Raw genomic sequence first — 13,471 nt, 5'->3', positions numbered from 1 at the left:
TTGTTTTTATTCATTTCACCCATCCTTTTAAATCTTGCTCATTTTCCTTCTTTGCAAAGGGCTAGTTGATCCTTTATTGTATGCACATAATATGCACATGCACATAATATACTCACCATTTCCCCAGTGCACTTCATGCATCTGATAGGAGGAACTCAGAGTCTTAGCTGAGAGGTCTGCACTATAAACAGGGTTAGTTGATCTGAAGGCCACTTATTACTTTATGTGGCAAGTGCATTTGCCCCATGTATACTGGTGTTTGTAGTAGAAATATTTTAACATGAAATCAGTGGTAGCTCCTCCAAGGGATGCCATTACTAGTCCTGGCATGTTTTCATATGCTTCTTTCCCCTTTATAGGAATAAATTCAGGGGCAACGGTGCCTCCTCCTCCTATAGTGGGCTTTGAACCCCAGACCCCATCAAGATACTTCTGCTTGTCAGCATGTCCAGGAGACTGCCTACTCACGAGTAGGACCTTGGCAGAGACACATGCCCGGCTGGCATGTTCTCCCCTTCCTGGGCGATCGTTCGGGAGCTTCATAAGCATTCTCCAGCCCGAACATCACAGCGACTGGTGCCAGAAGACACCAGCACACTTTAGGGATCCGCAGAGGTTGTGCAGTAGCATAACAGACTTCAGTAGCACAGCATTTTGCTAAACTACTTTATTTACATATAAACATACTCAGAGCTCTTCATCATGGCTCCCTCTCTCTCCATCATCAGACAGCAAAGAGAAAGAACAAAGGAACAACAGTTCCACTTAGGAACACAGTAAGACAAACATCCTGTCTATGTCACATCCACTCTGTGGGAACAAAACACACAGTCATATGACAGACAATAAACCTATGACTGCAGACGGGGAATGAATCTCCCAACACTGCTTAGATAGCTGCATCTCACACCATTCCTAAATTCAGATTCAGAAATCTCTAGAATGTAAGAAAGAATTCTTGCGTCTGCATTCTGATTTTTCCATGTGGATTTCTCATAATTCTTTCATATTTTTCTTGGCACCTTTTTCTAGCATACCTCTGATCAGGAAGAACATTCTTCTGTCTGGTTGGAGATGTGCTATGCATACACAACGCCAGTGGCTGGTTAATTGGGGTGAGTGAACAACATGTTCCTCTCTCAGTGTCTGCCACATCAGATAATGGCATGCATGCACACATGTCTGAATCAGATCAGGGGTGGTTAAGCTTGTGGTCCTCCGGATATTGTTGGATTCCAGCTCCTGTCACTCTCAGCTAGCACAACCCATGGTCAGGGACTGCAGAGAGCTGTAGTCCAACTATATCTGGAGGTCACAGATTAGATAAAAGTTTTCCTACCATCTCCCTTTAAACATAGAAGTGGAGAGAGCTAAGTTCATGTGCTCAGATGCAAGTCACTGAGTGATGATATAGAATATTAGACTATATTTTTTTAGTTCTCTGCCTTGGATGTTTGTATTGTTTTCAAACCTAATAATATGACTTAGGTGTGTGTGTGGTGTGTGTGTGTGTGTGTGTGTGTGTGTGTGTGTGTGTGTGAATCCAGATAATACCCATGACCCTGTAGCTGTGAGGGTAGAATCTATAAGAGAAAACCTGCCAGACTGGTTCCTCTGTTAAGGCAATGGTTTTGGCTGGCAGCTGTCTTGGGAAAGGTCTCTGAACTGAAAAGCAGCATACACATGTCTTAATGATGGCCACCAACTTGGATGTCTTTAAATGAGGATTGGATAACTTCATAGAGAATAAGGGTATGCATATTTAATCTTTTGTTGGAAGCTGCCCAGAGTGGCTGGGGAAACCCAGACAGATGGGTGCGGTATAAAAATTAATAATAATAATAATAATAATAATAATAATAATAATAATAGGCTAACAGTGGCTACTAGCCATAATGGCTATGCTCTGCCTCCACAGTCACAGGTAGTAATGCTTCTGAATAGAAATTGCTGGAAATCAGAAAGTGGGGAAAGTGCTCCTGTGCTTGGGTCCTGCTTGCGGGTTTCCTACAGGCATCTGGCTGGCCACTGTGAGAACAGGATGCTAGACTAGATGGGCCATTGGCCTGATCCAATAGGTTCTTCTTACATTCTTGGCTCATGAAAAGCCTGGGCAGGCAGTTCAAGACAATTTTATTGTGTTAAGCATTGGCTTATCGTTGGCCAGGTGCATCATGGGAGACTTAATGCTACATGTGTCTGGTTAGAAGCCAGTTGGGAAGGGAAAGAAGCTCCACTGAACCTCATGGGGATTTTTCCTATGCAGGCAGATGGGATTGTTTGGACCCAAGTTTCCCCATAACAGTCTGAATAAGAAATAAAACACCTGGCCCTGTTGATGGTTTTTTCTTTTGTGGAAGAATACCCATGGAGGAAGTGAAGTGAAAACGTTGCAATGGAATTCACAATTCGTATGTGTGTGTGCGTTTATCTGGTTTTAGGTAAAGCCTACAAGCAGGAGACTAGATGCCTGCCCACTCCTGCTTATGGATCATTGCTGAAAAATCTGTGTGAACCTTCACATTTGATTTTTCATGCCTATTGGCCCATGCCTATTATTCTATAGAAGAAAAGGGGGTTTCTGAAGTTGTACCAGAGTTTATACAGTGCTTTAAGAAAACATAACAGAGCCGCACAGCTCCTTTGAGGTAAACGGCCTTTGTTTTACACCACCTCAGGAAAGCATGGTGAGTCATGAATGTTTCTAAAATGTTTGAAACGTGAAGCACAGCACATGTGTGCTATATGATTTAAGCCATAAAAACAACCCCAGACCTGAAGGACATAGAATACTCAAGCCTTAATTTAGTCATTAATGATACTTGATGAGCATCCAGAATTATTAACAACAGTGATATGGAAGCATATATTCAGTTTCAAGCTAATTTGAAAATATGGCAATCAAGATGTGCTTAAAGACTGAAAAATTCATCAGAAGGAAGAGGTTGCTGCTTGATCTGACAGCTCTCTGCCTGGCCCATATACAATTCTGTTTTTATAAGGAATCTTCTGGGATGAAAGCAAACGGAGAAAAAAGGCAACCAAAGGCTATGTTAGGAACACTAGTCCTGCAGTTGGTTTTTGGGCTGTCAATGAGCAAGGCATGAAAGCCACAGCCTTCCCTTGCTGTTTTGTTCTCCCCAGCAACTTCTATTCATAGGTATACTGCCTCTGAACATGAAGGTTCTATTTCGCTATCGTTGCTCATAGCTGTTGATAAAACAGCCTCCATTTCCTCCCTGTTCAAACTTTTTTGAAGCATAGTGGTCATTACTGTACCTTGTGGGAGTTAATTCCATAGGTTAATTGGGCACTTTATGAAAATGTGCTTTCTATTGCCTACTCTCCTAAACCTTTCGCCAGTATGTTGCCCAACACCTCCCTCCATAAGACACAAAACTGATAGATGTGAATGTACCTTGAGCCATTTCAAATATTGTGATAAGACAAATTCTTACTTGTCCTCTGTAATGTGTAGTGAGGAGGCATATCTTATGTTTGGAAATGCACAGTAGGAATGGCAATGTCTAAAACTCTCGAACACATGATGACTGTGTGCTTTTGGATATATGTCTTTCTACATTGTACAGTCTTTGCTGGAGAGAGAGAGGCAGTAGACAAGGGGCAGCTTACATTAACGGAAACCAGAATTGGTCTTCCTGAAACGAATTTAGGAAGTGGGTGGGGAAAATGTTTTATTCACTCTTCTTCATAAGGCTCCACATATGGAGTTTGTGGGAAGACAGTCCTTTGACAACCAGTATGGGGTTTGAACATACTGTCCAGTTTTTCTCCATACCAGTACAGGATGATGATTAATAAAATAGAATGTATTATGTCTTAGCTAGTGACTAGATCTCAGAGCTTTCACTTATACCCCAGAGAGACAAATCTGCATCATCACCACATCCTCTCAGGAAAAAGAATTCTGTGTCACCCTAACTTTCCCCTTCTATTCAGTTTGTTCTGATTCATGAAAGGGTGTTTCAGACACTCAGTAATCTGCACTAGGATGTAATAACCTTACTGTTCCCGAGAAGAAACTCTGACGCATCTATAGGATGCATTGCCTGTACTTTCCTTGGGTTTTCAAGGTTATTTTATTTATAAAATGTGAAGTGTGGCTCTAGAACAGCTAACTTGGCAGGCAAGTCAATAAGGGGATGCAAGTGAGATTTGCAACAAACCTGGTTGGAGGTTTAACAATGCAGTTAACCAGAGCGGTTTAACAACCAGTCCTTTTCATCAGGGAACTCTGAGAATTGTAGCTCTATGAGGGAAATAGCAGCCCCCCCTAGCAAGTCTATGCACTTTGAAAAAACTACAATTCCCAACATTCTTTGGGGAAGCCATGGCTGTTAAAGTGATATAATTGTGGTACATTATGGTACCAATATTGTATATATGGTACATTATATTGCATTATGGATAGCCTGGGAGGGTGGAGCCAGACCAGGGCAGAAGCATACAGATTCCAGCAGTTTAAGTGTATTCCAGGCATGACAGAATTTATGGAGGTCAGTGGCAATGTTCTGTATGGGGCTACACACATAATAATAATAATAATAATAATAATAATAATAATAATAATAATAATAATAATTATTTATACCCCGCCCATCTGGCTGGGTTTCCCCAGCCACTCTGGGCAGCTTTCAGAAGGATATTAAAATACAATAATCTATTAAACATTAAAAGCTTCCCTAAACTTCTCTTTAAGGATCAGATTTGCCTTTTGAGAGTTGGTTTTAAGCTTTGGCTGATATGCTAATTGTGCCCACTGCTTGGCACCTGTTTATGTGAATCACTTTGAGAATATTCCTGCAGCAAGGCACTGTAAAAGTACTGTAAATATGTAAATAAATTTTAAAATCTTTTGGGAAGCTATGGAGGTGGGAACAAATAAGTATGGTTAAAGTAACTGTAGGTCATTTAGTGGTTACAAGCAGATGCAAAGTTGCACTGCTAGTTTGGTTGTACTGAAATAATTACATTCCAGAGAAAATAGAAGTATTGTTAGTGACAGCTGCTCTTGGCTGGATGACCAGGTGCAACCAATAGAGAACAGCCATTGTTGTTTTTTACACAGCACGGGAGAAGCAGATCTCCTTCATGTCACAGCATATTAAAGGGAGGCCATCTAGTTTTTACAATCTTTATTTTTAACAGGTGCCTCAGCAAAAGCTGTGGAGGTATTTGTGACCCACACAGGTTGTTCAAGGTCAAATTATCAGTTCAAATACCCCACATGAGTTGCTCAAGACACCTGCTTAGAAACTGTCACACTGGTCTGCAATGTTATATTTTCTGCAAAGGTTTGCGGTGTTTTCTGGCTGTTGCACACAGCAATGAACCAAATATTAATAAAGTGTAATACATGGGGAAAGGCTACAGGGTAGCAGATTTCATTTCTTCTTCGAGGAAAAATGGAAATTGTGACTCTGGAGGGCAATGAAAAAGTGTTGTTTTGAAGAAAATAAAGTAAAGCCATTAGAGTGAGTGGAATTCTCATTCTGCAGGTCTAACCAAGGGCACTTACAAAGCCTTTTTGTGTTTCTTTTTGAACTACAGGCAGGAGAATTAAGTGAAGAGTTGCGTATGAGTGTTTTATACTCTAATAAATGATCATAGCTGCACAATTATTTCATGTATTTTAACAACTTGCCAGTATGTTGAGGATTTTTTTCTTTTTTAAAAAAATTCATATGGTCAGTATAGGCTTTGTAGAAGAGACATATTGTGGAAAGCTATTCCAGGAGCAGTTAACCTAGTGCTCTTAGGGTTGCCAGACTCAATAGAGGACAGGACTTCTGTGCCTTTAATTGCCCTGCTCTCTTTTGAGTCTGGAAACCCTAAAGAGAAACCAGCAGACCCTTTGCTTGGAAATTAAACAAAGGGTCTGCTGGTTTCTCTTTAAGGTTTCCAGACTCAAAAGAGAGCAGGGCAATTAAAGGCACAAAAGTCCTGTCCTCTATTGAGTCTGGCAACCCTAAGTGCTCTCCAAAGGTTGTTGGGAAATAACTCCCATTATCCTTGACTATTGGCAATGCTGGCTGGGTTTATGGGAATTGGAGTTAACCAGCATCTGCAGGGTATCAGCCCAATACATTCTTTACAGCAATAATCAAATAATAAACAAAACAGAATGGGCACTCTGGGCAGCTTCCAAAATAATATAAACATATATTATTTATAAATACAAGTAAACATAGGGCTGACCTTTTAAACCCCAAATGGCCTGGACCCAGTACAGTGGTACCTCGGTTTACAAACAGTCCCATTTACGAACGCCTCCATTTACAAATGCCTCCATTTACATCCGGGTTCTGCGGCGTTGGATACGCAGACGTGATTTGCGCAGCTCTATCGGCGCTTCGCGCATGCGCAGAAGCGTGCCTTCGGGGAGCGAATGCCTCCGTTTACGAAGTCTCCGTGGAACGGATCGCGTCCGTACACCGAGGTTCCATTGTAGACCTGAAGGAGCATCTCCACCCTCATTATTCTGCCCGGACACTGAGGTCCAGTGCCAAGGGCGTTCTGGTGGTTCCCTCACTGCGAGAAGCCAAGTTACAGTGAACCAGGCGGAGGGCCTTCTTGGTAGTGGAGGCTGCCCTGTGGAACATCCTCCCATCAGATGTCAAAGAAATAAACAACTATCTGACATCTGAAGGCAGCCCTGTTTAGGGAAGTTTTTAATGACTGATGTTTTAATGTACTTTTAATCTCTTGTTGGAAGCCGCCCAGAGTGGCTGGGGAAACCCAGCCAGATGGGTGGGGTATAAGTAAATAATAATAATAATAATAATAATAATAATAATAATAATAATAATAAAGGTTTAAAAACTTCTTGATAGAAGGCTGCCTTCAGATGTCTACAGAAGGTTGTATAATTGTTTATCTCTTTGACATCTGACAGGAGGGCAATCTACAGGGTTGGCGCCAGTACCAAGAAGGCTCTCTGCCTGGTTCCCTGTAACTTCAGTTTTTCCTGTGAAGGAACTGCCAGAAGGCCGTCAGAGCTGGACCTCAGTGTCCGGGCAGAACGATGAGGGTGGAAATAATAATAATTCAAATGGAAGGGAAAAGCAAATGGCATTTTCAGAACTTAGGTCCCTTCTTTACTTATAAAAAGGAAATCGCGCGGCACTTTAGGGTTCGTATTTCTTCTGCATATCTTATATCAGGAGTGTGGGGCTTGCATGTTCCTTTTTTAAAAAATGAGACATATGCATACATGAAAAACAATCTAACCTGCTGCAGTGTCACTTCTTGAACTGCCATCCCCATATGTTAAATGCAATAAGATTGTTTTAAAACCAGTTTTTAAGGTGTTGGACACACAACGCAACCACGTTTTTTAAAAAAATTGAATAAGCATGCAAGGAGGTTTGTATTCAGAACATATAGAATAGTTATGGTACATCTCATTCACAGCACTATCTTCATGACGTGGTACCCAGACAAAAACCCTGATTTATATATATATATATACACAATGTAGAAGTACTGACACGAATTCTTTTTAAAAAGTTTCCTGGGTAGGGAGGGGAGTGGGAGTGTGATAGTTCCATACAAATGGTGTGTGTGTGTGTGTGTGTGTGTGAAAGCAAGATCGATTGCTGAAGCAGGTTTTGTGCTATCTATTTGAAGCTACATTTTCTCGACACAAACACCATGCTTCCTCTGTTTGGCTCATCACAATTTAATTCTCCTTTGGGGTTCTTTGAATGGGAAAAGAAAGTACATAAAGCCAATTTCTATTTTGGAACTCAGAGTAAAATTGATGGTAGCCTAGGGAAGTTAAAAGTGTTGCTAGAACAAGACAGCACCTTGCATTATTGCTTTATTCTAAAAGTTCTGGTTTGTGTCCCTGCCCCTAAATCTGGCGATACAAGCACATTATATTGTAATTGCCATTTCTCCAAAGACCACAGCAGGTGTCTGGGGAAGAGAACAGTGAATTCACTGGGAAAGACTATACCTAGATGCACCACTGTGTTTCTTTAAGGAGAACGGTGCCATTTAGTTGCTTTTGCAAAATGCTCTCATGGGAACTAACCTGTGTTTGCACTGGCAGCTAAGGCTTCGTGTCAGGTTCAGAAGGGCACATCCAAGTCTGAAGATAAAGAGCAAGGCAGGAAAGATATGATACCTATAGAAAGATCTTGAACGTGTGGCAGATAGAAAAGATCCAGTTATTTTGCCCAGTCTTTCACTGGAGTTTAATGTCAGATTGGATGGTGGATTGCAATTTGATTTGCTCTTGTTTCTTTGTATATGAATTTTACTGTTAACTGTTGACCATTTTTGAATTGCTTTTTGCAATGCCGACCTGGATAGATGTGCTTTAGAGTCAGGGCTGGCCCCCAGGACATTTGGCCACTGGAGGCAAAACAGAAAAGGCCACCCCTCGGTGCCTGTGTGGCTGCTTTTGCATATCCACTCATCACCGAGTGTCATGTATTATGTACGGTAGTAGTAGGTACATAGGTGTATAGGTGCACAGCACAGGAGGAAGAAGCCGACAAGCGCAAGACATGCTCCATAAAGCCTGAATCTGCTGCCCCTCCCAGCTATCCAGAGCCTGCTGTTCTGCGGTAAGTGCCTTACCTTGTCTCATGCATGGACTCTTTAGATTATAAGACAGTATCAATGCAGAGAGAACTGGAGTGGAAAATATTTGTTGCTTAAATTTATTGACATGTTTATTTTGGGGAAAATGAGACGATAATGGATCCAGCACTTCTAAATCCTGCTCCAAAAATTCTAGCAGCCTGTGGAGATTCAGTCAATTCTGGGGGAGGGAAGAAGTTGCCCAGATGTTGTATAAATTGGTAAATAAGAATGTTACAAAATTATTTGTGAACTGATAGCTGTATGAGCAGAACACCTCTAAATGAGCTTGAAAATACAATGTGTGTATATATAGCCTACTGTTAGCAGCCTGCCAAGAAACAGCAGAGCTTTTATGGTTATTAAGAAAGTGACTATATCTGCACTGAGAGGTTTACACTTGACATTAAAGTTCACTGCTTTCATCCAGGATTTTGCTGTTGTTGTTTAGTCGTTTAGTCATGTCCGACTCTTCGTGACCCCCATGGACCATAGCATGCTAGGCACTCCTGTCTTCCACTGCCTCCCGCAGTTTGGTCAAACTCATGTTGGTAGCTTCGAGTACACTGTCCAACCATCTCGTCCTCTGTCGTCCCCTTCTCCTAGTGCCCTCAATCTTTCCCAACATCAGGGTCTTTTCCAGGGAGTCTTCTCTTCTCATGAGGTGGCCAAAGTATTGGAGCCTCAGCTTCACGATCTGTCCTTCCAGTGAGCACACAGGGCTGATTTCCTTCAGAATGGATAGGTTTGATCTTCTTGCAGTCCATGGGACTCTCAAGAGTCTCCTCCAGCACCATAATTCAAAAGCATCAATACTTCGGCGATCAGCCTTCTTTATGGTCCAGCTCTCACTTCCATACATCACTACTGGGAAAACCATAGCTTTAACTATACGGACCTTTGTAGGCAAGGTGATATCTCTGCTTTTTAAGATGCTGTCTAGGTTTGTCATTGCTTTTCTCCCAAGAAGCAGGCGTCTTTTAATTTCGTGACTGCTGTCACCATCTGCAGTGATCAAGGAGCCCAAGAAAGTAAAATCTCTCACTGCCTCCATTTCTTCCCCTTCTATTTGCCAGGAGGTGATGGGACCAGTGGCCATGATCTTGGTTTTTTTGATGTTGAGCTTCAGACCATAATTTGTGCTCTCCTCTTTCACCCTCATTAAAAGGTTCTTTAATTCCTCCTCATTTTCTGCCATCAAGGTTGTGTCATCTGCATACCTGAGGTTGTTGATATTTCTTCCGACAATCTTAATTCCGGTTTGGGATTCATCCAGGATAGTAGAACATAAAAAGTGGGAGGTGGTCAGGCAATGACAGAACGTTTTCACTTCGACCTATCTTTCCTAAGTGATCCTTTGTTAGATGTGTCAGGCCCCCATAGTGTAACTTGATTAGTTTTAAGGTTCTGGCCAGAGAGAATAAAACACTGATCCCAAGATATTATGGGTCTTCAAGGAGAGGCAATAGGAAAAAACCCTGTGCTTTATCCTTATTTGTGAGTCCCTGTCTAATTGCATGTGTTTGTGTGTGATCTTCCTGGAGACTGAAGCTTTGGAGGTGGTTCCTGGGCACAAAACTGTTAGGGACACAAAATTTTGATACCCAGTGCTGCCTCAATACAGCCGCACACTTCTGTCACTTGGCTCCATTGAAAATGGCTTCTCCATGCGAACCAGGAAGCAACCTCTCCAGACAACGGAACAACTCTTCTTTTCTTATCTCTCCAGCTGCAATATCCTGGGTGATGCGGATGCTATTAGGCAGTTGTATGTGCATGTGTATTCGATCTGTGTCTTATCCATCTCCTTTGCGTGGCCCTGGACACTAGCTACCCATGCTAGGCCACTGTTTGGAGGGAAGGTTAACTCATGCCTCCCCAGCTGCACTCTCAAAGAAGGTACCCCCCTTCCCACAAGGTTTGATAAAAAGTGAAAATGTTTTTTTCAAGATGGAACTGCTGGGGGGGGGCATATTTGTGGTTGCTGCATGTGTGCATCATGGTGCCCACAACAGTGTCTCCTGCTGGCAAATTTTATCGACAGGCCCCCAAAGGTTGGCAGTTTCTAAGCTACATTCTTATAATGTTGTAATTTCTTCATTCTAAGCCCTCTCCTGTAACATCACTTAGTCTTATTCCTTGGTTTCTTTATTTCGTTGATGCACTTCTATTCCACTGTCCAACTCTGAGAGACTTCCAGAGTGACTAATCATTAAACAAAAAACCCAATTAAAGCAACAATCACCCACATTAAAAATAGAAAGCAGCAGAATATTACATGTTGTGATAGATCTGACACTGAATTGAACCTCAGGAACGCTTGGGAAATCATGACATTTCTTGCTACTTTTCTGAGTGCCTGAACAATAGGGATAAACTCCTATCCTTCTCCACAGCTATGGGGGGAAATAGGGATCAACACCTCCTCCTCACACATTTATCCTGGATCTTGATCTCAGTGTAATATCAGAAGTCCCAGTCCTTTTGTCGGGAGGTGGGAGGGTAGCAGGATCACAAAGAAAACAAATTTTGACAGGCTTGCCAAGGTCAACTAAGATCTGTTGACTCTGTGTACCATATTTGCAGCAGGCTCCCCTGTGGCCATGTCCATGGTCAGCTGTCAGCTCGCACTTTTATGTGCCAATGTTCTGCAATGTGTGGGGCATCCATATCACATTTGATTATTTATATTCAGAACATCTTAGAGTGCAGAAACAAATTAATTTCACAAATACAGTAGAAAACCAATACAAAAGAGACAGGGGCAGCAGCAGTTATGTTGTACTGAGTGGTGTACCGTATTTACAAATGATCTTGAGCAGGCACCCCCAAACTGCGGCCCTCCAGATGTTTTGGCCTACAGCTCCCATGATCCCTAGCTAACAGGACCAGTGGTTGGGGAAGATGGGAATTGTAGTCCAAAACATCTGGAGGGCCAAAGTTTGGGGATGCCTGATCTTGAGGAACAACACTTTTGCTTCCAGATGCTTTGGATTACTCCTCCCACCAGTGAAAGGGTTAAGCATCCCCTCTCCTTTGCCTTTTCTTCACAAAAGGTTACTGTGGCTGCTATACAGTTAGAACAGCAGCAGCAGCAGCAGCAACAACAACAACCCACCAGGAGAGTAAGTACTGTATTGTCCCTTGTGTAATGTCTAGTATGGATTCTGTGACAAAGCTCAGCATGCAAACAATCAAGTTATTCAAATTCCTCAAGTGACTGACAAATAGGCTTAAAAAGGCATTTCCTAAAGGGCTAATCACTTCTGACACTAGCAACACCCCCACCCCACCAGCAACACCACACAAATACATATTCTGCATTAGTGGTATAGTTCAGAAGAATGTTCCTAATGCTGAATTCAAATGAGAGCAGCTTTAATTTTTCTGTTTGATGGGGAACCTCCATTATGCAAATAGGATAGCCTATGGGCAGCTGTCTATTTTGTTGGGCTTTGCTCTGTACCCTCCCCTCTCCCCCTCGTCTCTTTTTAAAGGACACAAGTGAATAATGGAAACTTCCACTCTGAAGCTAATAATTTATTTAACCGCAGCTTTTCAGGGTATATTAAAAAGAAAAACAACCCCAAGTACTAAAGAACAAGAAGATATCAATCTGACAGATTAGCCCCAATGAAGCATAGATTGGTCAGTGAGAAGGGGGCGGGGATGGTGGCAGAATCCTAATTAATTTCAGTTGTTTGCCTTTCCAGCTGCAATGGTTGTAGGAGACTTAGATTTGTCATGTGTCATGTGTAGTACATAGTCTCTACCAAAATTTAAAGAAAAACAAGCCACAGATACAACATGTTATTAGTGACATCCCATACCCTTTGATACTGATTTTAGAGTCCATTTTTTTCAAGTCTCTGTGTGATAGGACCACTAACTTACACAGATGCTTTTTCAATGCTAGTAATGTCCAAATAAGATATGTGTGTGTGTGTGTGTGTGTGTGGATCCTTTCTGTAGCTCAAACATGTATATTGTATTTGCACTAGAGCTTCATTTTCTGGGATTGAGAGGGAGTACCATGGCTCAGTAATAGAGTGCAGTGTTCACATGCAGATGGTGCAATCACTGCCATCTTCGGTGAGAAAGATGGGAGGTAACAGGGCTAGGGAAGGCCTCATCCTAAGAAGCAGGGAGCTATTGCCAACTGAAAAGATCAAGCTGGACCAATGATAGATTCTTCACATATAGATATTGTGGAAGATTTTATAGTCAAATCTAACAATGCTAGTTAGTATGTGAAGGGGTTAAGGACCACAGAGTTCTAAATTACTAGAACAGGCTTTGTAATGTCACACTCTCGCCTCTCCAAGGCAGGAGGAAGTCAGGCTTGCTTCTTGTCCCCCTCCCTCTCTCTTTGAACCATGATTGAGGAGATGTCTGTAAGTAAAGCATTTAAACTTACTTAAGGTTGTGGGCTATTCAATCTGAGAGGGGTGGAAGCAGTGGAGTAAATTGTAGGTGCTTAATACTGGGACATTTTAAAGGTCTAACAACCTATATATCCTGCACTTTGCAAACATAGCAGATATTTCTGTTTTAAAATCTGCCAGGGGTTGGCTAGAGAGTGAGTTAAGCCCCACATGATTTTTGGATTCAGGCAGTCAACTGGATCCCCCCCCCCAGTTTCCCACACAGATGGGACTTCAAGATTAACTGGTATTATCCAGTTATTTTCCAACAGATATGCCTTCAGATAATTTTAGGTACTGCCAGGACCACCCTCTTTTCACTTGCTAGTATAGCAGAGCGAATTGATCATCTAGAGCAGGCATCCCCAAACTTCTGCCCTCCAGATGTTTTGGACTACAATTCCCATCTTCCCTGACCACTGGTCCTGTTAGCT

The sequence above is a fragment of the Zootoca vivipara genome, chromosome 5 (genome assembly GCF_965207765.1).
Source record: "Zootoca vivipara chromosome 5, rZooViv2.hap1.1, whole genome shotgun sequence".
In the NCBI taxonomy this organism is placed as follows: domain Eukaryota; kingdom Metazoa; phylum Chordata; class Lepidosauria; order Squamata; family Lacertidae; genus Zootoca; species Zootoca vivipara.
This window is presented reverse-complemented; position numbering follows the sequence as displayed.